The 26,691-nt window shown below is 46.1% G+C and overlaps 1 protein-coding gene across 1 annotated transcript in view; it reads right to left on the bottom strand.

The window, feature by feature from the left end:
* The window catches only part of LOC119164259 (uncharacterized), a 123,931-nt gene extending 97,694 nt beyond the window's left edge, over positions 1-26,237 (bottom strand). Inside the window, exon 1 of the mRNA XM_037416408.2 lies at positions 25,884-26,237. The gene's annotated coding sequence lies outside the window, so the exon portion shown is untranslated. The remainder of the gene's footprint in view (positions 1-25,883) is intronic.
* Positions 26,238-26,691: the final 454 nt, after the last annotated feature.

Here is a 26,691-nt window from a genome sequence, read left to right as displayed (position 1 = left end):
CCCCCCCCCCCACCCCCCAAAAAAACACGTGTACGCTCCAAGGGGGGACTTACAACGTGCTTTCACGGTCGGCCTGCTAGGCGGACGCGAGGACCCTACGCGTTAACAAGAAACGGTTACACGACTTCCCAGTAACGACAGAAAGAATGAAAGAGACACTGCCTTGAACGCCCGCGACAGAAAGAAAGAACTAAAATAAACAAGAAAAAAAACGTTCAAAGCCACTCGCCTGGTCAGGGAGAAGGGTTGCCAGTGTAGGTGTCAGTTAGAAATAGATGCGGGAGGAGGGGGGGGGGGGGGATGATGCTCTTTTCACCTTCTCAAGCCTATACGGAATACGTTAATTATTCTAGAGACGTAGCATACCGCGGAAAATTGCTTCAAGCTAAAACTGTGGCTAAGCCACTGTGTTTGATAGGTATCCCTAAGTACGCAACTACCGTAGCTTGAACCACGCCCTCCTCTGGTGTCGCCGCCATCAACCAATTGGTTCAACCCCTCCGACCACCACTCAAAATTCACCCCGGTAAAACGGGAAACCCACGCTCCTAGTTGTCAACAAAAGGAAAGAAGAACAAAAAAAACGCGAAAACTTGCAAGAATCTGTAGGAGTGCAGGTGGAAGTAAACAAGGTATTCGTAAAAGGTTCGCCTGGGGGGCGCCTCTGTGTTCTGCTGACAACAGCGACCGGGTTCCTTTGCTTTTTAACTTCCTCGAGCTTTCTTTAACGCCCTCCCCCATTCATCTCTATGGTAGCTAACGTTGCTGAGATGGCACATGACGAGTAATTTTGGGGGTTTACACACGGAAACAACGATACAATAACGAGGGACGCGAAAGTGGAGGCCTACAATAATTTCGGTTGCTACGTGCACCCAAATATTATATATATATATATATATATATATATATATATATATATATATATATATATATATATATGGCACAACGGGAGCGTTGTCAACAACGATAAATATATTTCCCAACAGTTTCGGGAGGGGTCCTTCCTTCATCAGGGGATGAGTTATCTCATCCCCTGATGAAGGGAGGACCCCTCCCGAAACTGTTGGGAAATAAATATATTTATCGTTGTTGACAACGCTCCCGTTGTGCCATATCCCATACCTTCACAAAGACTAACTGGCCCATTGAATTATTACTCCCACTATATATATATATATATATATATATATATATATATATATATATATTGGCCTCCAGCTTTTTGCCTTGACCGAAATGCGGCCGCCAATCCCGCTATTCGATCCCGCGGCCTAAGCATGATCCTAGCGGGTGACATTTTGGTGAAGGGTCCAGCCATCGTCTCGTTTAGTTACCATACGCGATAAGCGACTCACCCGTCCATGAGCTTTCAAAAAAAAAAAAAGTAGCGTACTGACCACGACGGTATACGGTGCAACCGCCCTTACGGACATATTACCGTAAGGTAACAAGGTGCCGCTAAAGAATGCTAATAGTACCACAGCGTTAACACAGCGGCATTACCGGCACTGGTGAAAGACCCTATAGCGGCTCCAGGCCGGACGCGAAAAGTCGTTGACAGCGCGATGGAACGTTGGGAGAAGCCACGTACACAGGAAACATGCAAACAACCAAGCTGTTAGCCTGTATACCCGAAAAAAAAAAGTGCCGCAGACACGCAAGCTGTGAGGCGCAGGGGCAAGTTCAAGGCTAATCGGGCGCGCCCCCGGTCAGGGACGGCGCTGAGTGATTACCCTTCCACGGCAAGAGAACGTAGGGGGATCTGCAGTGGCACAAAACTGGCGCCAGCATCTGCCAACGGGGAGAACTCGAGAAAAGTCGCCGCAGAGTGGGGGGGTATGGGGTGCTACATGTAGATCAATAGTAATGACCATGTACTAAGCCTTACACATAGTTTGATGTTTTGTCTATACTTGATTATTTCATTAATTATGAACAAAGTGCAACAATGTGTATCTTCTTGTATTTTTGTTCGTTTGTTGAAAAATCAACGTTTTTTGATGTTTTGATTTTTATCTTATATACAAATTGTATTCTGCTTGTGTACTTTCGCCCGTTAGACCCCTTACTAGCATATGGCTATAGGTCTTATCAGTGTTGTGCATTTCTTGAAATGTGGTCATAAAAAAAATGTTGCGTGTTTAGGTAGGGTTAGGGAATTCATTGTTGATTCGCCTTCATTATTCTCACTTGTTGAACGAAGGAAAAGCGAAGACAGGAAGAGTGACGCTAAAGCGTCTCTCAATTGATTGGTGCCGTCGTTGTATCGGGACGGAGAGGAGACGCCCTTGACTGAATTCCAAAACGCGCGCTCCGGCAAGGCAGTTTACGAGATCTGATGGCAGCGCCAGAACGCACAGCCTAGCGAGTAGGCACAGCAAAACCGAGTCTTCCAATGCGTATCCTAGCGATTAGACGCAGCATAGCGGGGCTTGCACGTGCCTATTGTTTTCTTTTTCAGTGGTGAGCAGGAGGGGTGACGGCTGATTGTGTAAGCGGCCAGGAAACCTTTTTTTTTTTTTTGAAAACGCACCAAAAAAGGGCATCGACACTTCCACGTCTGAATGTGTTCAGCGCGAGTCATTTTCTTGGTATTCCGGTATCGACAATGTTGGGGCGGCCCAAAAAGCTTCGTCGCGCCCTCTGGTCCACTGTCGGCTGCCTATAGACACACCATCAGCGTTCAATGGAGACGAGACGGGGCACGACACGAGCCGAGCATGTGTAGTAGGGGTGTGGACAGTAGCGTTCACTTGGGTGAGCGTCTGCATTGCCCTCGGACCACACACTGTCACCCTTACAAGTGTGGCAGCTTGGGTTAGTTAGTGTGACATGGCGATAGTTAGAGCGCGAGAACAGAACGACGACAAAGAGACAAGAAGGTGAGTCATCGTTCTGTTCTCGCGCTATAACTATCGTCATGTCACCCTTACGTTTACCCTTTCCTCCTTCCTTGGGACAACTGGAAGCTAGCGCACCGGAATCGCACACATATTGAAAAATGTCTTCTGGACCTCATCCAGTATCGTTCTGCGACGGGTTGTAAGGTAATATTCATCCTCGAAACGGAAGACATTATTTATGTGGATGCCGCTAGCGTTGCTTATCACTGGCTAGGGCTAGATGGTGTTGTCTGAGTAAAGACTAATGTTACAGTGTTGACTATTTACCAAATGACTGTTAGCGATGACTACAAGGCCGGATAAATGACGAGAAATATTACGCATCCGCTTATAAAATAGCTTGTCTTCATGCAATCTTTCTCCAATGGAAGACCGTGTCAAATTTTGCGTAACAAGTTCACCGCAACAACAGGCTGCTATTTTCCCGCAATTTTTTTTTATCGCAAGGGCTTTTGCAGTGTCGTATATGTCCACTGAGAAGTTAGGTACAGTTACAAAGACCACGGCATAAACTTATCGGGAGCTGACTAGGGTACACAACAATGCAAATAGAAAAAGACAAGTTACCCCGAACAAACTGCGCAGGCGCAAGAAGAGCAAGTCGGACCAACATACATAGATTGGACTAACATAGATTGGGTTCACTCGCTCTTCACTCCAAAATACCGACGCTGGGATGACGTTTCTTTTAATGTGGAATGCTTCCACGAGTTCTCTTCCCACGAGTTCTGATCATGTTGTGTGAAGATCGTATTCCCCCCCCCCCCCCCCCAAAAAAAAAAAAACCAGGCCTGCGCGGAAGGCGCAGCACAGTCACAGCGAAAGCTAGAAAAGCGACCTTTCAGATGATGACAATGACAATGATTCAAGGAAAATTGGCACTACCTACCACACGAGGTATCGGCCAAGAGGCGTGCGGCAGTAGGATTTGTCGAACAAATCAAAATAAAATACAATTTATTATTAAAAAGGAGAAGAAAAGAGAGAAAAGTAGAGAGGAGGAGAATATGCGAAAAAGATAATCTAAATAGGGAAAAATATTCGTGATAATTTTGGTGTCTTTCATATGCAGCGCCACCTAAAAGGAAAGATATGAACTAATAAATTGACATAATTAGGGTTAAAGGACAGATTACCCATACCGTTTTTGATGCCCTGATAGATTTAACTTGGCATTCTCCTTGGTTCTTTTAAATCGTTAAATATAGCCTCGTAAATGATCCTGTCATAGCGCTCCAATGCCGACGACCCCAGGGAGAGCAGTGCCGATGTAGAAAGCTCAAGGCCCCCTTTTTTGAAAAGGTGGTTTTAGAAATCTTTGTCTTAGGTTTCGATACCTTCAACACTCCAAGAGCCTTTTCTAAACGCTTATTGGGTTGCTGATGCAAGCACAATCACTTGATGCCCACAACAGCATTATTTATAGAAATTTTAGGGTAGTAGGCCGGCATTCGATATGCTATTTTTTCGTCATTCATCTGAGAAGCGTGGCATCCGCTACACTATTGCGAGGAATTTCGTGCCAATTGTTCATGCAGTGGCTGACGATGATGAGAAATCATGCCTGAAGTGGGTAAACAGGCATAAGTAAACAGCGAAAGTTAATAGCTGAAGAAAAACAAGCTTTTGTAATGGACGCCACACTCGTGCATTGGACGACACACTCGTCACGCTATTCGCATTGTGCGACGACTGCTTGTTCTTTCGATGTTTTAAATAATTTAAAATTTGTATTAACGCGATTGCTTTCCCGACATCAAGCCTGCCTAAGTCAAGTTTCCCAACAAGTCCCAAGCACCGGCGTAGCTCAGTTGAATAGTGGGCCCACACCCAGTGGACCCGGGCTCGAGGTCCACTGTGTCATTGGTACTAGGTTTTTCTTTTCAACTTCACTCGATGTGGTTACGGACACAGGCGGCGGCGGCGGAAGACTACGGCGCTGCGCGATACCCGAGTTGTGATGTCATAACAACTTTCGCTGTAAAACGAAGAAAGTCACGCGCATAACCAGAGTCCAGAACGTAGCTGCAGTGCATGCTACACGGGTTCAGGTGTCACTCAGCTACAGAATGGATTGATTGATTGATTATTAAGTAAGGTTTAACGTTCCAAAACCACTATATGATTATGAGAGACGCCGTAGTGGAGGGCTCCGGAAATTTAGACCACCTGGGGTTCTTTAACGTGCACCCAAATCTGAGCACACGGGCCTACAACATTTCCGCCCAGCTACAGAATGAAGCGCACGTCTACGATGAGACTCGGCTTGGCGCGGTGGAACAAAAGACTACATTTATGCGGCCACTAAAGCATGGTGGCGCGCACCCTATAATTATATGCATTACACGTGATGCTTGCTATAGCCTTAGACATCGTATGCTTGGCTGCTGGCATTTGCGTATAAGAGACGCGCTTGCGACGTAATGCGGAACAGCTAGGGCGTGCAGTAAAACTAGAGTAGCACGGCGAAACTGACTCCTGGTGCTTACAGAGTGGTGCCAGATATTTTATATTCCGGGAAAAAACCCGCCCGTCACTGGTTGCTTAAGCCTTACACGCACATATATATCTGTATATACACGTCGTGGAGTTGTCTCTGGAGGCGCAGTGTTTCAACCGACTTCCCTTGTGCAATCCAGGGCTCGCACTCATGCGATAGCGTTTATGCTTTACGTAAAGAAAGATATGCATGAGGCCTACTTGCTCAGGTTAAGATCATTATTCAGCAGATAAGGCAGTATTACTTCTAAAATTAAATATATTATAAAATAGTTGTTCTACAAGTTTTAATTTGTCATTAAAGTACGTTAGAAACCACTGCTTCGCGATAGTAACGCAATCCTGTTGTTCTTACTTGTTATGAAAGGCCATAAAGTTAGCTTATATTCCCTTCACAAACTTGGGTGAAATCGAAGTTATTCAATGTTTTTTTTTTCTGAGTGGGGGGGGGAGGGGGTACTGCGCGGATTTTCCGAGAAACTGCGACGCAGGCATCCTCGGCGTATACCACCCCAAAATTATTTTACGCACCGAGTGGCCTCCCACTGACCTACCAGCTGACCCAGCATTCCCACCATGTCGGGTCATTCATTACCGGCATGTGAACCACATCTCATATCCTATACTCCTCGGAATTCTCAGCATCTCTACCGTAAATCTTATGGTAGACCATGATGCAGAGAGAAAGAAGGGGAACAAAATGAGAGAAAGGCAAGGAGGTCAACCGAAATTGTAGCGTCCGGTTTGCTGTCCTGCATAATGGGAGGGGATGGGGAAAGAAAGATGGGATGGAAAGCACAGATGAAAAGCAGACGCCTCTTGGATAGGCTATAGTGGACAGTGTGAAGATTTGAGATAGGGATAGAGGGCGGAAAATCGCTCATGCGAGATGAGATCTTAAAGCAGCCAATCTCATGATATCTTTGCAGAGCGCGTTCGATCGAACCACCGAGTTGCAGCTTCATGTCACAAAAGATGAGTTTAGTAAGGCAAAAGGTGCTAAGGCTATGGGGTCACTTGCTGTAAAAGAGCAGCAGTGGCGTAACTAGACGGGTTTGAAGTCGGGGAGGGAGCAGTGTACCCCAGAAATTTTCCTGTATAGTAAGTATATGAATCATATATACGCACCCACACTAACATACGCACGCACACACACAAAGACTCATATATCTCTTTGATGTCATTTCCCGGGCGGGTCCACCACTGTCTGGTCAGTCTTGTCCCGGCATTGGTCCTGTCCTGGTCCTGTCCTGGGGCTGTCCCGACGCGGTCTGAACTTGGATCTGTCCGGCCCTATCGTGGCAGTGTCCGGTCCTGCCTGGTCATATCTAGCTTTTCGAGCTACAAGTCGAAGTACGAATTAAGCCCATCCCACTCGAATTTCCGTTCACATCTTTGAAGCCTGACAAATACAATAATGTGACATCTTCGGGGTCATCTCATGTTACCACGTATCCACTTGCAAGCCGAAAGTAAACTAAAGGAAAGACACATCTACACAAGGGGGAAAAGATTTGGAAAGAGGCGGCTTTAGGATGGCGGGATACTGTGTGTAGGCTCAAATGCCGATGTCGACATTGGAGAGGCCAGCGACAGTCGAGTGTCTAGACTCCTGGCACTTCCTCGTGTGTCGAAACGGGTAAACGCTCGATCGAGCCTGGCGTCGTCAAACGCAGGTGCAGCGGCGCGCGTCGACACGCAGGCCAAGCCATCCGTTCGGAATTTCAGGTAGAAGAAAAAAAAAATAAAGGCGGATGGCAATGCGAGAGTCACTCGCCAATATATATTATCTCGGGACTTTAGCTCTGCGTGGCTAAGAGAGGTGCGTCAACGTTGTCACGAGTACAATGACTCATGCTTGTGGGAAAGCTCGTGTCAAATGCGTGACCTGGCGCTCTAATAAGTGACTCCAGTGTGCTAGCTAGCTAGCGGGCGAGCAGTGAGTGAGTGTGTGAGTGAGTTAGTGAGTGAGTGCGAAGAGAAGTGGTGTGCGCTCAAAAATAAACATGACGCTCATCTTTAGTCTCGCTTACCATTTTCTGGGTGCCAGTAACGTGTTTCATAAACAAAAGGTTTAGTATTCACAAACAGCGTTCATTGCCTCTACTATTATTGCTGGTCCGTAACCAAGGGTTTATCCGAAATTTCAGCTTATGGGGTGGGGTGGGGGGGGGGGGGGGCGAAAGGCATGACACACAAGCGCTGGGATGTGTGGTTGAGAGCCTGTCTGGGTACGTGTGGATGAGTATGATTGGAGGGGAAGAACTGGTCTGAAATAATTTGGGGGGATAATTTGCCGTGTTGCTGGCGGCTGTAAATCTATCCATAACGTAATAGTAACAGTAAAGATACATAAATATGAATATTTAGAAGGCAAATATAGTGGTGGCTTTTGAATGCAGGTCTGATAAACACAGATTTAATAAAGAAGGCGGGCGCAGCAATGAACCTCCATACCCCCCCCCCCCCCCGATGGAAAATCCTGCGCCAGCATATGCTGATAACATGCGATTCCACTTTATTTCCTTAAAGGTCATATTTATAGAGGTGTTACATAGTTGGTGGGGTGCGTAATACAACATGAAAATCTAAATAAACAGAAATGAGATTTTGAAAACCAAATCAAAATGTTGATGCACTGCGCGAATGAAAACACGCGTTAAAGAAATGCACCCATTTGGTAGCACATCAATTTGATAACAATTTAATAACAGTGCTGTTGAAGTTAGTTGGTGATAAGTGACGTTGAGTTTTTAGTGGATATTATTTAATGAACGCACCCCATTTGAATCGCCAAGTTAGGAAGAAACGCTACGTGGGAATCAAGATGCTGCAGCATATTTCTGGTGCCCACAGCAGCGATCGCCTTGACATTTAGAACATGCACAGAGTCCGGGCCATGAGTCAATGCGAAGCGATTCGGGACATGTTAGGATATTTCGTTTGTATTTTCCTGCCATGACAATGCGACAGTTTCCATTTATCATAATCTGTCGACAGCACAATGTACGTCTATTCCACGATCCGTCATATACGGACATCTATTGCCACTAATGCGATAGGAGGGCCATTTTAGCTCCACAAACAGCAACATTCGCAGAAGCAATCGAATCGGTTGAGCAGCTACCGATAAGGAAAAGAAATGTGTCGTCCTTTTCTGTCTGACGTATACAGTTGCAATGCGTCTGTAATACCATGAAACACAATACAATGCATTTTTTTCCGAGACGCTGAATATCAGGTTTTCGCGTTTCTCGGGAATATATCAGTGACTCTCTACTTTCAAATAAACGGTATCGGATGTCAGTTCTTAAAAAAAAAAATACGCAGAAGGAGCACTCGAGAACAGTACACAAAAATGGACGCAAGCATTGACTCATTGCAAAACGTCATGTTCTAAAGCAGCCTTTGTACCTTGTTACTTTTTGCACTATTTCAAACAGAGAAATGACATGAGCGTAAGCAAGATGTGACGAGGTAACTCTCGTGTTTGCCACGGAGTTACATGAAAAAGTGTAAGTGTGAGTTGCTTCTCTTTGTACTTAACGTGAAATGAACTAGATATAAAGCAGCTCCGCTCTATTAATATCTCAAGTTACGTCCCAGAACCACGAACTGATTATGAGGAACGCCACCCGTAAAATGATCCGGAAATTTCGACCCCCTGGTAAAAACTTTATGGTGCACTGATATCACACAATACACGGAGCTCTAGCATTTTACGTTCATCGAAATGCGACCCCCCCGCGGCAGGAATCGAACCCGCGACCATCCGGTCAGCAGCCTATAGCACCGTAGCAGCTACACCGGACCCTACGATGATGCTTGGAACGTTAAACATTTGACTCTTAGCGCCACTGCATGGCCCCCATCTTATACCCCGTCGTTTCGCATGCGTCGTCTCTACTCATGGCCACGAACAAAGTGGCCGCAATTCTTATCCTTCTGCACGTACGAATGTACTGTACATGCGAAGTTCAGCGTCTATGAGCTACGGGCATCGTTTTGCTATGCGACTAACACACGGTCTATAGCTCAAGGAATGCGGGGGAGATCCGTGTCAACAAGCGGAACGGAACGGCTTGTTCAAGCATTACGAAGGAAAAAAAAAAAACCGATTCGGGAACAGGTAAAAGAAGGTGGAGGAATGCCGGTCTTACGGCGATGCGATCGACCTATCGACCCACATACAACGCTAAGCCATTCCGCAGCTCCTCGTGTAAGCTGGACCACCATTTATCGCACTGCTACGCCTTGAGAACATCTGCAAGTGGTCATCATACAACATGCACACGCTTATTTTAGTGAGGAAAGGGGGGGGGGGGAGGATGGAGTAACAACCCTTATAACATGGTAAGGATACGTGGATTATAAGGACGCATATATATATATATATATATATATATATATATATATATATATATATATATATATATATATATATCCTAATTAGTTATGATACGGGGATAAGAACAAGCTAGATACAAGCAAGAGAAGGTGCTAACTGCGTCGCCGTCTCTTCGGTTGTTTTGGTTGGAAAGGAGGCTGACTATTCTGTTAGTGTTAGTGTGGCCCAGAAAAGTCGATGGGCGGGAACATTTGCAATGAAAGGAGGAATGTGTCGATCTCCACAAGTTCCAGGAGGAAATGGGCGGCGTAATGGTGGGAAGTACTACGGAGCGAAAGTATACTGCAAAGTGAAAGTATACTGCGATGTAACAACTCCCCCCCCCCCCCCCCAAAATCGGCACTCTACAAGAGCGGACGCCCCTGCAGCTACGCAATCATCAAACGGGAATTCACAAAGGCATGCCAACTGCACGCCTTTCATCTCCGCTCTTGAAAAAAAAATAAATAAATCTTAAATCTGTCGTGGAATCAACAGGTAGTACAAGCAGGGCCTTTCGTCTCCCAAGAACTATACTGTCATGGAGGAAAGGAAATAAAAGGAAAGAAAGATGAAAACTGCGGCAAGTGAAAGTGAGGCTTACACGGATGAACTATAAACTAAGAAGAACAAGAAAGCGTGTCAGCGACAACGAACTCCTGCGGCGAGCGGCAACGGCGGTGGGCGGCGTTTGGCAGCGGCATCCTTCTCGCCCGAAGTTTGGATCTCACGAAAAGCGTGCAGCGGAGAAAGAAGCGACGCGGTGTGTCGCTCAAAGCGGTGAGCGGCGCATTCCCGAGCCGCCTCGGCGATCTCGAAACATCAAGACAGTTTCACGCTCTCCGAGCTTCCTTTATCATTTTTTTTTAAAGCGCGGAAGCGTACTTCGGTTAGGTCTCCCTCATACGACCGCCTTTTGCAAGGTCTCTGTTTACAGCGAAAATTTCCACTTCCTAAAAGCAATTTAAGCTACCACGAATGCTCGAAAAACAGGGACGCAAAAAGAGGCTGTTAGGTAGATTTCAACTGTTGGGGTGGTTCTGATCATAATTCGACGTATATTACCTTCCTTTTTTACACTTGTCTATTCTGTTCACTGCTTCGGTTCTATCTCCTACAAACAACAAGGTCTCTGTACCGAAACCTTCCACTTTCCTAAAGCAACTCAAGCTACCACAAATGCCCGACAGACAGGAAGACAGCAAAGGCAGTTAACTGTATTTCGACTGGTGTGGCGATTCTGATCATGATTCGAGATAAATTTCCCGTTGCCTATGTCATTCGCTGCTAATGTGGCATCATTTTTTCTGGAACACTTTCGACATCATGCAGGGCTTCGTAGATTTCTGTAGTTTCTAGCGTTTATGTCGGCCAAGACCATCGACAGTTTCGAGTATAAGTGAAATTTCATTAGAAAAAACGAATGTTGGCTAGTCTTGTAATACATCTATTGATGCGTGTCACGTCACAGACGCTCGGGCTAATGCGTAGTCTCAGAGTAGGGGCACGTTTTTGTATGACCTGTCATTACCGCGCAGGCCAGATGTTGGCTAATTAGGCGAATGCCACGCCACTTGCCAATATTTTGTCGCTAGTCCATATCCGGCCACTTGCCAATATCCCACATGCTTGACCCAATTTCCGTCCGATATGAAGACGTCACTCCTGAAATTTACAAAAAGAAACCGTGACCTTGAGTGTTCTTCAAGAGTCAAAACCGTCCAATAAGGCACTAAAGCGGGCACAGTAATGTGCCACTGTTGGCTAAAGCGCCATACCAACATTGGCTCGTCACAGTCGTATGTTGGACAAGACCCATCATTTGCAAGAAGCTGGCCATGCGTGGGTATGCACTGGACTGCGCTTACGTTGCCTCAATATTACAGTGAAGAGTTCCGAGTACACAGCATTTCGGGGCTGCCGGTCCGTTCCACAACAGAGCTGATATGAGACGCAGCATTGCGAACTTCGGTGTTTAGCAACAACTATGAGGTTCTCGATGTGTCTTGGCGTTACCAGTGCGCAGAGTCAACAACCCTCAGAACAACAAGTGCCATAGCTGTTGCTGAAATAGATTTCCCCTTCTGGCCCTCTCAATGGTAATCACAATTTGAGTCATTTCAAACAGCAATTCTTGAGTGCACCAAAGACAGCTGCTATTTGATTCGCATGGAAATGAAGGTTGTCTAGTTGACTTTCAGCGCAGCTAGATATATAATCACAGAACAGAACTACGGTTGATTCACGATTCGGGGTGGCTTTATTCCTATAGTGTGGAAATTTCTATTCTTACTATCCATAAGTAATCGCCGCTTGCAAAAAAATATTAGCTCTCGCTGCAGTGTGGGAACGAATACAAGCAGCTTCTGTAAGCGCGGGTATGGCGTTCCTGTAGACCTGTAGTATCGCACGGAGAAGCGGATTCATTTTCTGCGAGGCAATACGTTCCCGTGGCCTTGCACGGTACTGTCCCGGCTGGGAAGACCTACGGCCACCCCCTCAATGCCGGAGCGTCTTTCACCGGGCCATTGGGAACAGCGCCAGATGGCAGCGGAGGAGGCCGTTGTTCGGTGCGACTACGTGTCCCTCGAGTGTGCTGTGTTCGAGGACAAGTACCTCCGCCATAGCGAAGGGCATCTGCAATAAGTTTAGAGATAGAAGCAAGGTTTATCCAATCTCGGCCGTCTCGAGCTATGGCGTTGAAGGCGTCGTAGAACCATCGGCGATATAGTGCTTACTGTGCAGGGAAGCTGGGTCATCAGATGGACACGACCCATTGCATACGACGTATACTGGTTATCACAGAGCCTTCCAATTACTTCAGAGTCCGGAAAAGAACTGCAATCCATGAAAATCCCCTTCCCCCCTTTCTCGTCAGCGTCATCTAATGCCCCAGCCGCGTTCGACTGCCATTTCCGTGCGCACTCTCCCAATGAACCACTGGTTCACAGTGCGTCGAGGACTAATAGTAGGACTCAATATACGAGTTCCTGGACTTGTGCACAACACACACTTTTGCAGCTGAGCGCCCCCAGTCAATGCTCCGAATAAAACCACAGAACACTTGTGAGGTGCAGATAGGTCAAACTGTCTAAGAGGAGGTTACTAAATGACATTTAGCCCGGGCAAAGAAGTAGCGTTAAGATCAGCGATGTGTCACTCCCCAACCACCAATACTTGGGAGTGTGCGTAAGAGTGCACATGACGATCAGTGCCATTCTCATAACCGATTGTATATGTGAGTAACAGCGACGCTCACAATCATGCATTGTTTCTCAGAACCTCACATTTGGACAGCTATTTCCATCCGCATTTATCAATACGCGCAGTTAGCCACGTCCCAGAGACCTGAATCTATTCATTCGGATATCCGTACCGCTACAGTTCACGTTTGCGTCAGCAATGTTACGATATTAGGAAATCTTTCCTTTCAATTTGTTTTTTTTTTAGCTCTGGTGAAAGATATACAGGAACATCATTGCATTCTTTGGCTGAGATTCACTTATACCACTAAATATTATCAAGCAGCAATTAAAAAAAATGCACAGATCACTATGTGTTTGTTGTAATTGGGGACGACTTGATGTATCGCACTTGGTTTCCTAAAATAAAGTATGATCAATTGCGAACATACAAATTTATGATCTGCTCTGAATGTCAGCGAGGCCTAATGCGTAACAGTACTCAAAACCAAACAATTGGGGGACCCTTAAGTTTGGAATTTTAAGAGTTGAACGCGATAGCGAAATCCGGCCCCTAGCGCACCCTTCAACCGCTAAGTGCATACTCATTTATATGTTTTGGAAAACACACACACACACACACAGAGAGAGACGGGCGCGCGCGCGAATACTACATAGAGGTTGTTTTTCGTTATGCAAAAGTCGCATAGCCTCCAAGATACACGCCGCGTGCTCGCCATCTAGGAGGCCATAAAGAGTCTCACAATGCCTCACAGATGGCAGCACAATATCTAGCGTTTGCTGTTTGCTTGATCAACGCCTCTGGAGAGGCATGACATGTTTTCCGCTAGATGGACATAGTTGTCTATTTTTAGAGCTGTTTGAAAGCCCCTGCGTGTTTTTAGCGGCGATGGCTGCACATATATATCTCGGCCTTTTTCGACGTAGTTTGACGGCCTCCTGAATGCGCCTACACATCGCCGATGGGCTCGTTTTCATCGTGACACCTGTTGAACAAGATGCATTAAGGAGATTCCTTCAACTACATGGCTATTATGAAGTGTTTTTTTTTTCCTGGAGCAGCTGCAAGTAAGTGGCGTTGTGTTGAGACATTTGCTTGGCACGCGAACGACCCAGGTTTGGTCCTCAATGGGACCAAAAATTTTATTGTGTATTTTATTTGCTTCTTTCTCGATTTTTCGCTCACGGACGATTTATCGCTCACAACCTACGGTGCCGACGGCGGAATTTCTGCGACACGAGCTCTCTAACGCTATCACGTACAAACTTGAAAGTCAGGGCAACTAGGGTATGAAATGTCGTCCCAAAATCATACCTTATTTGCAGCTGCATTCTAACAACAAAAAATTATATTACGCAGATTGGAAGAGACGTAACCAGACAGGTGTGAACATTTCTGCGAATACTTCAACAAGAAGGAGGAACACAGTAAACGCTGAAGTGCCACTAAACCACAGCTTCCAAAACTCTAACGCGGCCATTTCTGAGGCCAGCATAAGACGTGGAAAGCCCTGCTCCTCCTCGCCAGTACGAGTAGAGCGCTGCTCCCGAGTGCTGTGCCGCTGTGGGTCAAGGCTGTTTTGGCGACAACGAGGAAAAAGTGCGGTGTACCAGCGCGGCGGTACACCGCATGTCTCTAAACATCAGTAAAAGTGCGCTCCTGGTGTTCCCTATAGCAGATTCTATTCAAATTTCAGTACTTTATAATCAGGAACCGATTCCACAAGTAGAGTCTATCAAATATTTAGGCATTATTTATAACGAGAAACTTAACTGGAGCCCTCACATAGACTATATCGTGGCAAAGTCACAACGAGCTTCAGGTTTATTGCGAAGGTTGAGCAACAGAAAATATGGGTTACGTAGACACACCTTATTAATGATATATAAAATGTACATGCGCCCAATACTCGAATTTGGGTGTATATTATTTTCGGGTGGCCCTACGTACAAAATTAAACCGTTAGTTCTATTAGAGCGAGAAGCGTTACGGTTGTGTTTGCGACTCCCCAGGTATGTCGCTATTAATGTACTATATCAGGAAGCTCGCATACCAACTATTTTTTGCCGATTCCGTATCTTAACAGTACAAACATACTTGAAATTTTATGGCTTATCAGCGAGACGGTCTGCATATGCCTTTATTAGTGACCCCGACGCCTTCTTCCTCGCTCACTGGCCACGCTTTCGTACTCCCCAGATTATTTTTGTACAAAAAAAAATTGAAAGCATAAAGGTGGATATCAGATCGGTAATTGGAACCAAAGCATTAAATCACATTATTACGATAGAATGTGATGAAATTTTTCCCCCACTATCTAAGTTTCAATCTTCGAGTTACTTAAATGACAGGTTAGAAGACTACATAGCTCATGCGGAAATAAAGAACATAATAGCCACAGACGCTTCTGTGAATAAAGAAAAGGCAGCAGTAGGAATCGTCTCAGATTACCTCGGTTGGTCATTCTCGGTAAGACTACCAGACTTCACTCCGGTTTTCGAAGCTGAGCTCCTGGCTATTATTTTAGCGCTACGAAAACTTCCTTCAAACGAAGAGAGTGCAATGATAATTACTGATTCTCTTTCGCTGTGTACTACTCTCACAGCTTCAGAACAATCAAGAGCTCTAGCGACATTACAAACATTAGTTCCACCTCATGTGAAGTTCCTGAAGTTAGTCTGGGTCCCGGGACACTGTGGCATACGGTTGAATGAAATAGCCGATTCACTATCTCGAGCCACACTTGATGGCCCTGTGATCTCGGTACTACCAGAATCGGAACACATAGTGTCGATCAGATATAGAAAATGGGCTATTTATACGGATATTATGGAAAATATTACTAAACATACGGACTATCAGCACCTAACATACCCCTGGAAACCTCAGTGGAGTCAATCTAAAAAGTTAGCAGTTATTTTAACCAAATTTCGATGCCGTGTCCCTCCATTAAACTTTTACTTGCACAGAGCTGGTCTGGCGATATCCCCCCTGTGTCCATTCTGTGAAGAAACGGAAACAATAGAGCATTACTTTATAACATGTAAAAACTATTCATTAAATAGGAAAAGACTTTTAATTGTTCCTTTTCAAGCAGTAGGTTTAAATTTAACTGCAGATAATGTTCTAAGTTTCGGTGCCGTTAGCTTGGGACATTGCCACAGGAGCGTATTCGATGCTGTATGCAATTTCATTCGAGAATCAAAGCGCATGTCATAATAATGCCTGCTTAAATATATTTCTGACGACACTTGTCTAATTTTGAATGAAATTTGCATATTCATTTGATTGTGACCGGGTGAGATAAGCTCGATTGTCTGGTCTACTCAAAATTTCTGTCTTCCACTGTAGTATTACCTCACCTTTTCTCTTCTTGATTCAATCTTTAATTATTTGTTTAGTTTAATATTCCTTTTTAGTTAATGATTATTTTCTATTACATCATTAGTTTTTGATTAAGGATAAACCTTTTAATATATATCATTTAGGATACTTCTAGATTTCATGGCCAATCCCCCATAGTGGGTATGTGCCAGTGCGAAGGGGCAACAACAACAACAACAACAGCGCGGCGGAAGCATGCGTTCGCGATTGTCGCGTTGAAAAGTGCTCGGGGGGAATGCGTCGAGTCGCGGTGGAGAACGGGCGAGAAGTGGAAGTGTAAAATGCGATGCACTATACGGTGCACCAGCACTCCCGCGGGTAAATTCTACCGAGACCCGTCCTGTACAGCAGCGTCCGCTGTTAAAGGTAACACTACAATGAGCACCATTCGAATTGCAGGACCTCTAGCAGAAAATGGATAAGGAAACAATGCTTATGCGGGGCACTAGTCTGTCAAAAAGAGCCAGAACAACCAATCACCAGACGTTCAGCGCAAATGCAGGCCACTGCGCTTTTACAAGAGAGTGAAATACGAATGTTCTGCATACGCCACTGTTCTCTTTAAAAGTGGACCCGACTGTACATTCGCGTCCAAGGCTGTATACCAGCTCACCCGGAGTTTTCGCACTTCGGAGTAGGTTAAGCCACAGAAAGGTGGCTCACTGTGCGAGGTGATAGCGTACCTTGAGGAAGACTGCGCAAAATCGCAAAGGTACGGAACAGCACAGGCATTGTTCAGTCTCCGTGTGGTTCTTTATCATTGTCTTCCCTGTTTCGGACTGCCTTCTTCAAGTTTACACTGCCGACCTTTTAACCACCGCTACCGGTTGTCCTTCACCAAGGGCAACGAGACGATCATACCAGCAATGGGCCTACGAAGGGTGGCATTTCGAGCTTGTGGGTATATCGTGATAATTGATGGTAGCGCAGGCAAAAGAGAAGAACAAAAGTGGAACGCGTCATTCTTCTTTTTTCCTGCTCTTAACCTCCGCTACCAGCAATTAGGGCCTACAGAGGTTCACCAGGCCATGATACGGGACGCCCGATGCAAATAAAGATGCCTCAACCTTCATCATCAGACAAAAATTAATGAGAAGCAAGCATGGATGCACAGGTACAATTCCATACGTCTGAACACAAAGTGGTTTAATGTCCCAACTTTCGACTTCGGGACCGTTTTATGTACTTGCTGTATATTCATGAAGTAAAACGTCCTTTTCAATAACAGGAGGTCCCCCTACGCTGTCAAACCTTACTGGCGGACTTCATAGGCGCTGCGCTGAAAATGCACACCAGCAAGGCGCTTGCTTCGAGCGCCCGCTATAGCTGCCCGAATATAGAAATCGATTGATTGATTGATTGATTGATTGATTGATATGTGGGGTTTAACGTCCCAAAATCATCATACGATTCTGAGAGACGCCGTAGTGGAGGGATCCGGAATTATGGACCACATGGTGTTCTTTAACATGCACCCAAATCTGAGCACACGGGTCTACAGCATTTATTCCGCCACCATCGGAAATGCAGCCGCCGCAGCCGGGATTCGATCCCGCGACCTGCGGGTCAGCAGCCGAGTGCCTTAGCCACTAGACTACCGTGGCGGAGCGAATATAGAAATCGAATATTCACCACTGATATTGGAAGTGCCCGTGCATCAATCTGGAGTAGAATAAAATATAATCGATGTTTATTCGTGAAAAACTGAGGTAATGATGAGTGAGATAGTGAAAGTTAGTCAGAGGAGTGATATCAAATTAGATTCAACGCATTATCTTTCACCGAACAACGAAAGAAAGGAAACATCAGAGAATGCTTCTACAGTGAGCAGCCTAACTGACAAACTGCCCCATTCTGAGGAGTATAGGCCCGAGAATAAATTTACAGGGGCTAAACGCCCTCAAGCTGCCCCAGTAAAGGTTTTACCTTGGCATCCGTCATTGTTCGCGAGAGTTCACTAGCGAAGCAAAAATAACAAGGGGACTTCAACTGCGCAGAAATGTGGGAGCTCTAAAACGCCGCATGCCACCGAGGCAGACTGGCTTCAAATTGCTGAGCCGGAAATAAAAACAGTCGCCCACGTCCCATAGCAAGCAGTTGCGCTGCGTCGCCTCCCAACAGGATTTGCCAAGATCGCTGCTATCCCGGAACAGACTCGCGGGAGGACAAAAATAATTGAAGTCATGCCCGGGGCTGCAGACCGTTATTCCTGCTACAATGTTTCCGGGGCGTCCAGTAGGTATGCACGTATAAAATTTCTATCTTGTTAGACGCCATCGTTTATAATGCCAACTTCTCGCACCATTAAGAAACCTTGAACAGGGTCGCGTCGCTGGAGTCAAGGTTTCAACAGGTGGAACAGTCTTCAAGGCAGCTGTTGCCTTGACGAAGACAAAGCCATTTCTTGCAACGTTGACTCCAGTGACATTCAGAGTTCAAGGACTTTTCATTGCTTCAAGCTGCAATCTTCCCCCAAACTTCCGTCTCAAGTGAACCTCACATGCTTGCAGAGCTGAGGGCTACCAAAGCATTCTTGCAAGTTTACGGCAAATAATTCCGCATATGCAACGCCATACAATTGATATGCGTCTTTTCTTGTGGTGTGAACCGAAGTCTGTGAACTTTACTGTTTCTACGTCCGTTCTCTTTCGTCCTTATCCTTCTAGCGCTGCAAAGCTATCCACGAAAAAAGCGACAATGGACCACATTTCCCAGCAGTTAGAAAAGATTACCGCACCTTTTGCAACCGCTAGCGATTGCTTGCAACCCTATTCCATGTTTTCTAATACACATAGTCAACCAAGATTATCGACTATAGCACTGGCTCGCATTTCCGAATAGTCAGTGATGGCTATAAGTTACTCCGCCATCGCTAGTAAAGGTCGCTTCACCACATTTTCCAATCCAACGTTGCCAACAACTCGGTCGTTTCTAGCGTGGACTTGGCAACACTAGCTGACATTTTCGAACAGTTGGCTAATATTTTCTATGACTTGGCAGCACTGACCCGCAACATCGATCAGTTAGCGAACACTATCAATCCCTTTGCAATCGCTATCAATTATTTGATTGGTTTAACGTCCCAAAACCACCATATGATTATGAGAGACGCCGTAGTGGAGGGCGCCGGAAATTTCGACCACCTGGGGTTCTTTAACGTGCACCCAAATCTGAGCACACGGGCTTACAACATTTTTGCCTCCATCGGAAATGCAGCTGCCGCAGCCGGGATTCGAACCTGCGACCTGCGGGTCAGCAGCCGAGTACCTTAGCCACAGAACCACCGCGGCGGGGCATCGCTATCAATTACTCAGAAACACTAGGCCACATTTAAAAAAATAGTTAGCAAACATAATCAACGACTTGATCTGCCTTGGCGAACGTTGTCCATCGTGAATCTTGCCCTAACAGGCATCAACCAGCGATGCTATAGTATGCGCCTAAGGGATCGACGCATCTCGCCATGCGGCCATTGCACGGGTCCATGCGGGTATTTGGCGCGAGTCATCAATTTTTGCGGCGACGGCGAGTTGATAGATAAGAGTTCGAGACCTCTCTCACGCTTGTGCCCGACGCGTGACACCTGCGCGAGTGTGTCTGGGAAACAAAGTAGAACATCCGGCTGTTTTCAAACGAGGCTGCAGCATCGTGACGAACGGATTAGAAATTGCTCGCGATCGCACACTTAGTTGTCGGGCGCCGGCTCCACCTCGTCCACCGTGGAGTCTCAGTAAACGTTGTTCAGACCATGACCTTGTATATTAATATCGGGGGGTCTTACGTAACAAAACCACGATGTGAATATGAGACGCCGTATAGTGGAGGGCTGCGGAAATTCGGACCACCTGGTGTTCCTTAACGTATACCGAGATTGTGGTTGTAAGAGGGAAAAGAAAATGGAATCTCTTATCCAACCCATTTTAGATTATGGAAACATTATCTGGGATCCTTACACCAATGTCAATATCCATAAACTAGATAGAATCCAAAACAAGGCTGTCCGGTTTATTTTCATTAAATACGGCCCAACGTCAGTCTCTGAATTAGTTGCCAAAGCGGGATTCAAACGGACTTCAGAAAGAAATAGAATTTCCCGTTTGTTGTTCTTCTTTAAGATAGTTAATGGTCAAATAAATAGTACCACAGGTGAATACTTAAAGTTCTCTTCCGGTTACTCTACCAGAGAACGTCACAAACACACTGTCGTTCCTTTCCAGCCCAATAATAATACTTTCAAGTATTCCTTTTTTCCGCGCACTGCCAAAGAATGGAATGAGCTTGACAGCAAAATTATTGAAACAGCCAGTATCGAGGCATTTGAAAAATGTATATCTGACTAGTTTTTTTTTTTTCACGTGAAACATTTTTTATGTTGTTTGAAGTGCTTTGTTCTGTGTTGACTGCAGTATTGTATTGTTGATTTTGTTGTACTATGTACACCCACTCTGCTATGGCCCCATGTTGGGGCTAGCAGTATTGCTAAATAATAAATAAATAAATAAAAGTCAGCCCCGCAACTGTCCGCATCGGCATGCGACACCTCAACAGTAGCTCACAAGGGATGGGGGGTGAGGAGGGATTAAAAGGATAGGTATATGATAAAGAGAGAGAGAGAGATGCGCTGGGACAGCGAGCGAGGACATGTGAGGGGATAGGAGAGACAGGAAAGATGGAAACACGGTCACAGGAGTCCCGAGGACGGGGCACCACTTGCGAGAGCTCTTGTCGGCCACAGGAGGTGGCGTAGGGCTAATCCAGTCGGCCACACTGACATAGCGAAGTAGACGGGTCCTCCACCGTCTCGCCTCCACCGAAATGCGACCGCCGCAGCCGGTATCGAAAGCGTGACATTGGGACCAGCGGCCGAGCACCTTTAGTCACTGATCCACCGTGACAGACATCGATATTTGGATTAGAAATTCCGCGACATTCTTTTCTGCAAACAGATAATTTAGAAACGAGAGCCCACGACCGTTATTTGTGCAAGATGTCTCGCACATGGACGTCTATACGAGAAATAGAACATTCAGCAGAAATAGCGGTCGCTCTTCTTTTCCTCCTAAATTATCTGTTTGTAGCAAAATTTGGAAAAAAAATGTCGCTGAGTTCGGGCACAATAAGAGGCGTTGTTTTTGAAACTGTCGCTACCCTGACAAAGACAATGACACGCGGTGGAAATGTCGACATCAGCTGCATTGACTTCAGCTAGTTGGACAGTGTTTTTCTTTTTTTCTTTGTAAGGCGTAAGCCTCAAATGACTACCGAAAAAGAGAAGAAAGAAATGGCGTCCAACGAAGACAACACCAGTGGGGCATAAATTGACCCACACACACGCACACCCCCATTACGCGGGTGAGAGGGTTAACTAAAGGTGAATAAGGCGTGAATCAACGTGTATTATTGTAGCAAGTGTCTAAACGTGGCCGTTGAAAGAGTAACGGGAATCAAATATGAATTGAAGTGGACTGAAGAGAACAAAAAAAAGTTGAAAGAATGTGATTCGCATGTGAATTAGTTAAGTGAAGGTGTACCAAGTGTGGTTTTAACAGTCAATGAAGTGTTAGTGATATAAGTCATTACATTCAAATAAATAAAAAAATCCACAATAAATTGAATTCAAAGTTAAGTCATGTGGCACGCGTATGCAAAGTGAGTAGAGGTGATCATAAAGTGAAATAAGGTGACTCGAGTGTTGAATAAATGCGAATTGCGTGATTTTAGAGCAATTGAACTAGCACGAAAGTCGATTAACGGCAAAATAATTATTAGAAGCTTGGAGTGAGAAATCTGCATCGAATGTCGATAAACAGCAGTAAATCAAACGCGAGCGTACAGGACTTCACTCTCCTTTAGAGTTAGCTGAAATTACCGCAAATATTGCGTTCGTTACAACGCAAAGCATTCTACGACCGTTAAGAAGCGATTTGAGAAGCAGTGTCAAGATTAACCATTTGAAAACGAGCAACATTTTTACGGTCTCAAATGAAAAAAAAAAAAAAACTGCGACAGAAAGCATGCGGAGCGGAAACTATCCTATAACTACGAAGTATAAAAGAAGCAGATTAAGATTAGTTAGTCATAAAGACGCATTACGAAGCCGTTAAGACAGGGGCGAGGGTTAGGTGCAAAGCGGTTACTGTCTGCTAGGGTTAACACTTGGCTACTCACTTTCTATAAAAAAAAACGAAATAAAAACAGATTAGTATATGCCACTATGAATCTGCTTCCCTTAGCTTCGCATACTACGAGAGCTACATTGTAAAAAGAGACGGTCTCCCTTAACACTTTATGGGGTTGAGGCGGGAAGGATGTCCACACACTAACGGTACGGCAATTAAGAACTTGTGAAATCAGCTTACATAATCAGAAAACCCGCGTGTCTGGATCTCTTTTTATGACATTATGACGGGGCCCCACAGACACGGGCATGCGTGGAAATTCGCACATTTTTTTTTTTTTTTTAAGAGGGAGTTACGCTGAAGTCGGTACTTCTTGGGAACGGAGATAAGAGAAACGACGCCGTCTCGTAAGGCGTTGCCCCCATAAAAAAAATACTATTAGTAAAAAAAAATATTTGTGAAAGTGGGGGAGCGGTTGCTTTGAATGCGCCTGTATCTTTGAAAGCGGAGACGTGTGGCGTTATCGCTACAACCGTGTCACTGTCCTCTACTGATATATTTTTTTTTTTGCGCTTGATTAAAACATGCTAGGAAGGCACTTTTCAAGCCGTATGTAAAGGGTGTTTATCATATATGACCTTTCAACGCCACAGCACGAGGAACTGCTGTTCCAAGTAAATGACCGGATGACACCGAAAAATGCGGCGCTTTAGTGTGTACATTTTTTTTTATTCCAAAGCCTGCACTCAAGAAAGGCTGGGTGACGCGTTAGTTTATTATTCTTTATTTATTGATACCGTCGACCCAACAATAGGTGCATCTCCGATGGAGGCGGAAATGTTGTAGGCCCGTGTACTCAGATTTAGGTGCACGTTAAAGAACCCCAGGTGGTCAAAATTTCCGGAGCCCTCCGCTACGGCGTCTCTCATAATCAAATAGTGGTTTTGGGACGTTAAACCCCACAAAATCAATCAAACCCAACAATAGGTTGCAACAGCAGAGAGATTAATGCAGTGAAAAACAAAAGTGGCACAGTTCCATGTAAAAGCGAAAGCAGCGCAAATGGTCTACAAAAAAAAGATATTGTGGCTGTGCAAAAGATGCTGATAAAAAAAAGAGGTACTGTCATTTAATTGCCATTGCATATTTTTTGTATCCGTAACCGATACGAATACCAATGTCGGGCGTACAGTGACTCTCTGGATCATTAGCCATTTTCCAACTGGCGAAAAACAGTCCTACGAAACAGTTTGCAGTGGCAAGGCGTAGCAGCCGCTGATAAGGTCGACGTGCTCTAATAGCCAAGATCACGTGCGCGCCATTGCCAGACGGCCATTGGGAAAATATGAAAACAAAAAAAAAAGCGCAACAAGGGAGCGGCTGGCCATACAATTCGAGACTAAATAAAACGGTAGAACCAAATGAAAGCGCACAAATGCGTCGTCGACCAGGGGGTATTCCCCCACACAGCCCAGCGCAAAACACCACCCTCAACCACCTATGACTCACGCCGAAGCCCCACTGGCTCAGATCCCCACCCCTGGTTTCCCTAGCTAGACGCAGTGAAGCCGGCCCCTCCTCTATCGATTCAAACCATGGGCGTCACCTTCACAAAAGCCGGCGACACAACAGCTAGACAGTGTGCGAACCCTATGCAGGCTAAACGCACGCCGAAAAAAAAAAAATGTGTGCGGCATTCGAAGAATGTTTTGGTTGGAGTAGGTTCAACAACACATCCTTGAACTCAAAAGAAGTAAAGCCGAATTCATAGCTCAGCTGTGCCAAGTACCACGGGTGAACAAGAGATACGATTCGAGAGGGCGTTTCTCGTAAACTAATTGGCGCGCTGTCACACACACACACAAACGTGTGTGCTTTTGGTGTGTCTTTGAAACAACGTTTACCAATGAAAAAAAGAAAACAGACCATTTGCCTCACGTTTTAGGAAGATCCTGTCTTGGGGAGCTCGAAAATTTGAGAAGAGACACATTCTGCCGGTAACACGGCGTGACCTAACGAATCACTCACATCGACACTAGCAGAGGCTGTAGGATTGGGTTTTTTTAAATTACGGCTCGCGTGAATAATCGCGATGAGGACTCGAGGACACAGAAAGATGTCGCGGACATTGGGCAGGGAACACGCGTGGTGTTCCGCCGTTTAAGACGGAGGGGCGGTGGGCCGTGCATCGCAGGAAGAAAAAAAAAAAAATCGTGCGCCGCGGCGGCAAAAACACGTTTTGTGACTCTTCGTCGCGACTTCTTGCAAGGGAGGAGCCTCCGTTTGAGGCTTCTGCTGGCACCATAACCGGCTGCACTTTTTTTTCAACGCCCCACAAGAAGAAAAACAAGGGAAAAAAGAAAGCGTGCGTTTTCGCTGGTTCAGTTTTACCTTCGATCCACAAAGCGAATTCCCGACCACTCTACGCGGGCATGCGTGGCGCAGTGATTAAGTTCGAAACGTGTGCGTTTTCACATCAAAGAAGCGTTTGAGAGCGGTACGGGGGCAGTGCAATCGCCACGCTGCATGTCGAAGTGTACGCAGCACTTAAGGAACGGCGCGTTTTCCTTTTGCACGATGCAACGAACTCGTCGAAGGCCGTCTACACCGGCGCAAAGGGAGGCACGCCGCTCGCATCGGAGCCCGCGACATGCCGAACACGAAATGTACGGGCTCTTCAAAAACTGTGTTTTCAACGATGCTATTCTCTGCCGCTTCGGTAGCACGGGGACACCGTGACGACTGCAGACTTCAAAAGAAGATCGCGTTGAAAACACGAAACATGCCTTCGGGTGCGAATAACTGCGCACGCCAGCACAGCCAGCAGCTCGCCGCTTAGCACACTTTCACCGCCTCCTCCCACTGCCATTTGGTGGCCCACCATTATTAATCAGCTCCGGCTGAAGCTAACAGCTCCCTGCCTGCTTGCGTCTACCCCGGCTCCGAATAACATAAAGTCTATGGCTTCTAGAATGAGCGAGTGTAATGCAACCGATCTCCCCTTCAGACCGAGCAATGCCGGGGCCGCAAAAAATTTTTCCGCGCGAACAAAAGGCTTTGTAGTACGAGCTATGCGCGCGCAAAGTGCTTCTGCACGCTCTACAACAGCGCACTGGCACGCTGGCCTGTGTCTGTGGCCGAGTGCCCTGCAGTGTGCGTGCGTTTGTGCGCCCCGAACAAAAACCACCGGCGGCTCGGAGACGGGATCGGATCTTGCCTCCTCCTATCCGGTGACTCTTCGGCCCGGCAAACAGACGCTGCCCGCTAACCAGATACCCGAGCTCGGCGCTTGAATAAAACACCCGGCCGCATCGGACTTGCGTCTTAGGAAAGCTCTTGAAGAACGCGAGTATTTTATATGCAAAAAAAAACTGGCGCACTTACCTAGAGAGAAGCTGTTTTGTTCGTCAAAAAGCAGCGCCGGGAGATGGTCGGTCGATTTTTTTTTTTTTTTTTTCTTGCGAAGGATCGTCCGCTGCGGTGTTTTTGAGGGCTTGAGCTTTAGAATCCTGAGGAGTAGAGACTCGATGTGTATGTTTTCCGGAAATAAAGAATCCAGTGGTTGATGGCGCGCACCTTCGCACTCGCCGGACGGAACAAGCAGTCGCACAGGGTCGGTACAAAAAAATCGCCGCCGGCTGCTGTCTCGAGGATGCGGCAGGGGGAGCTATCGCGCACAGAACGACGACCAAGCCGACCGACGCACCGGGATGCGATGCGAGAACTCGTCGCGATTGTCGCCCCCTCCTTCTCCGGCTAGCACGCCGTTTCACCCCGCGCCCCAACGACGGCGCTTCGATCGTTTTTTCCGATCAGCGTGGCCAACCTCGCTGCTTGCTAAATTTGGCGAAAACAAATGCGAACAATAGTAGTGTGCGCGTGCGTGTTCTCCTGCATCGAGCACCAGGTGGAGTCTCTTGTTCCACGTCCGCGATAGGAGTACAGAAGGGCTTAGGAGGTCTTGGAACTCTTTTTTCTTAATTTTTAAACTGGCCCAAGTAGTTTAAGCTGATGTTTCTATTCGTGTGTGCCCAGCTGCAACACATGTTTACGCCATTCATTCGTTTGAAAAATGCTGGCTTTGCTGAAGGATCGGCATCCAGCTGTGTCTATCCGCAAATTGCAACTGTCACAAAAACTGCCTGCTGCTGTATCCAGACAGAAAGGACACGCTTTTTCCTGCCTCTGGTGG

Source organism: Rhipicephalus microplus, chromosome 8, assembly GCF_043290135.1.
Source record: "Rhipicephalus microplus isolate Deutch F79 chromosome 8, USDA_Rmic, whole genome shotgun sequence".
Lineage (NCBI taxonomy): Eukaryota > Metazoa > Arthropoda > Arachnida > Ixodida > Ixodidae > Rhipicephalus > Rhipicephalus microplus.
The sequence above is the reverse complement of the archived record's forward strand: the minus strand, read 5'-3'. Positions and strand labels throughout refer to the sequence as shown.